This window comes from Bos indicus, chromosome 27, assembly GCF_029378745.1.
Source record: "Bos indicus isolate NIAB-ARS_2022 breed Sahiwal x Tharparkar chromosome 27, NIAB-ARS_B.indTharparkar_mat_pri_1.0, whole genome shotgun sequence".
Classification (NCBI taxonomy): domain Eukaryota; kingdom Metazoa; phylum Chordata; class Mammalia; order Artiodactyla; family Bovidae; genus Bos; species Bos indicus.
Window position 1 is genome coordinate 26,512,029 of NC_091786.1, and position 3,234 is coordinate 26,515,262.

Sequence of the window (3,234 nt, forward strand, 5' to 3'; positions counted from 1 at the left end):
CCTCTGCATCGGGAGTGTGGAGTCTTAGCCACTGGACCACCGGGGAAGTCCCGCCAAGCAGGCTCTTAATGTGTACATTTCTCATCCAGATCTGAGTTGGTTTGACCTGGGCTTGGGGAGGGCAGGACCCAGCTCCAGGACACAGATCATGGAGTTAAGTACGAGCAGAAAGACAGGGTTGAGAATTAAAAACCCACTCAAAAGGCAGCGCTGTTGTGAAGGTCCTCTGAGGAGTCAGAATCCAGGCAGAAGACCATCAGAGGGCAAGCAGAACAGGTTAGAAAGGGAGGGCAGAAGGTTTAATGAATAAGGAGGAAATAGATAACGTGTGATGGTTTTCTCTGAGCTTCTCCACCAGGGACATGTTCCTGAGTGTATGATTTCAGAAGCTCTGACACACTCTCTGCATAGTTCACCCAGTATCTCGGGCTTTGGAGCATGCTTCCGGACGTGTACCTTCCCACATGTGAATTAGTGTCTTTTCTTACAGTCAGTTGTGATTTTGACCATCTGCAAAGTACTAAATTGTAAGCATCTCAATGGCAGGGATGTGTCAGAAGCGCCCCTGCCCGCCCCCTTCATGGTCTACCCTGGAACCCTTGAGGAGCTGCCCCAGGCCTCCTGCAACCTGGATTGGCTGAAAGCAGGGTCTACTGGGTGCCCCCAGAATCAAGGACTCATTTTGGTAATACTAACCGAGGACCTCTCCCTCGCTGTACCTTTCTCCTCCCCCACATCATTCTCTTCATACCCCTAGGCAACCTCCTCACTCCCCAGCCCTCACCAAGCAGGCTCTTAACATGCACATTTCTCAGCCAGATCTGAGTTGGTTTGGCCTGGGCTTGGGGAGGGCAGGACCTGGCTCCAGGACACAGACCAGGGAGTTGAGAGTGAGCTGAGAGACAGGGCCCTGGAGGAGGATGTTAGAGAAAGCCATCGCATGTTATCTCTTTCCTCCTTACTCATTAAACTTTCTGCCCTCCCTTTCTGACTTGCTCCGCTTGCCCTCACACTCCAGGTCTCCTCCGGCTGGGTTTGCAGCTTTCTCTGACACAGCACTTTCTCTGAAAAACCCTGCCTCGGGCTAAACGGCCCCCAGGCTGAGAATCTGCACTTTTGCTCAGGCAGGCTTGCCCAGTGCATCCCAGAAAGAGATCTGGTCCTTCTTGTGGTTGTCCACACTCTTGGCTCTGGCCTGTTCATCCCACATTTCTGACATCCTTGCCCCACTTCCTCCACTATGAAGGAGAGTGAAAAGCTAAAGGTTGAAACACTTACATCCTGTTTTAACAGATATATGATCATTAGCAAATAAATATAATAAAATATAATTCAAGTGAATGAATAAAAACAGCTCACCTTTGGGTGGATATAGCTTTGGGGTTAAATAGAAACTTTTTTGCGTAAAATTAGAACCAGTTGCTGTGTTTTCAGAAAAGGCTTTGCTTCGCCAAGCAAATTGGCAGAGATGTTCTTACAATAAAAGGACCACATCCTAATATCTTTTCCTAGCTCCAACCTATAAAATGTGGGCTCTATGGCATTTCCAAACATCAGGGAATTATAACTTCCTCTCATCACACCACCAAGAAAGAGACAAGCCAACATCTTTATTAATTTTTTTGAATAAATTGTTACTGTACACATGTCAAGTGTTAGAAACTGGGCTAAGCACTATGAGAATTACAGCTGCATAGATGCTCTGATCCCTGGTCCTCAGGCACTCACAATCCAGCGGGAGACACCAGACAGGTACATTTAGCCACACTACAAGGCCGTGTGTCGTAACTGCCATGGGAGTGAGTTGGGGGGAAATCACGTGCCGTGGGTTTTCAGAGGGGGGAGAGAGCATTTCTGGCTTTATAGTGGAAGTTCCAGCTGAGCTTGCCTTTTGCTTATTCAGTAACTATTAACTGGATGTCTCTGAGGACTGGGGACTGTGCTTATTGTTGGAGGACACAAGAGTGAGCAAACAGCCATGGCCCCATGGCTCCCAGGAGAGCCTAGAGAGAAAGTAGACCTTAAAAGATCACACAGTAAGGGGGTGTGTGCCATGGATTGGGAGATTGGGATTGACATTTATACACTATTGATACTGTGTAAAAATAGATAGCTATTGAGAGCTGGCTGTATAGCACAGGGAACTCTAGTCAGTGCCCTGTGGTGACCTAATGGGAGGGAAACCCAAGGAAGAGGGGGCATATGTATACCTGTAGCTTATTTACTTTGCTATACAGCAGAAACTAACAGTGTAAAGCAATTATGAAAAAGTGAAAGTTAGTCACTTAGTCGTGTCCGACTCTTTGTGACCCCAAGGACTATAGCCCACCAGGCTCCTCTTTCTGTGGAATTCTCCAGGCAAGAATATAAGGGGTTGCCATTGCCGTCTCCAGGGGATCTTCCCGACCCAGGGATCGAACCCGGTTCTCCCACATCGTGGGTGGACTCTTTACTGACCGGGTCACCAGGGAAGCCACTATACTCGGTACTGATTTTCCTTCCTGTGAAGAGCTTGTCTCAGCCCCTTCCTCTTCCTCTCAGGAGTGAGTTGTCAGAGAGCAACCGTTCTCATGGACTCCCAGCAACTAAACTCCAATTTTAAAAATCACACAATATATAATAATAACTTATGGTAAGTTGCAGGAAGGAAGTCGAGGGAGTTAAGAGGGCTCAAAGAAGGGGGTCAGGTCAGGGAAGAATTCCCTATGGAAGGGATGACAGCTGAGATCTATAAATGAGTAGGAGTTAACTGGGGTAAAAAAGAGAAGAAAAGCAAGAAGAAAGGAGAAGGGAATAGGCATTACTGTCAAAGGGAACAGCACATGCAATGTTCTTAATGTAAAAATAAATGGCAACCTTGAGATGCCCCATGGAGCGAAAATAATAGGGAAGAGGGAAGAACAGGAAGAGAATGGAGCCAGACCACTCAGGACCTGGGGAGATAAGCACTTTGGTCTTGATGCCAAGAGCAGTGAGAATCTACTGAAGGAATTTAAGAAGAGAAACAGGACTTCCCTGGTGGTCCAGTGGTTAAGACCCCACCTTCTAATGCAGGGGATGTGGGTTTGATCCTTGATCGGGGAACTACCAAAAAAGAAGAGGAGAAACAATCAGATTCATCTGTTAAAACACTCGTCTGGCTACTTTGCCAGGAATGATTATTTCTAGAGCTGCAGGGTGGGTGCAGAAGACAATTCTGCTATAGGCAATTACACTGGTCCAGGCAGTGGGTGA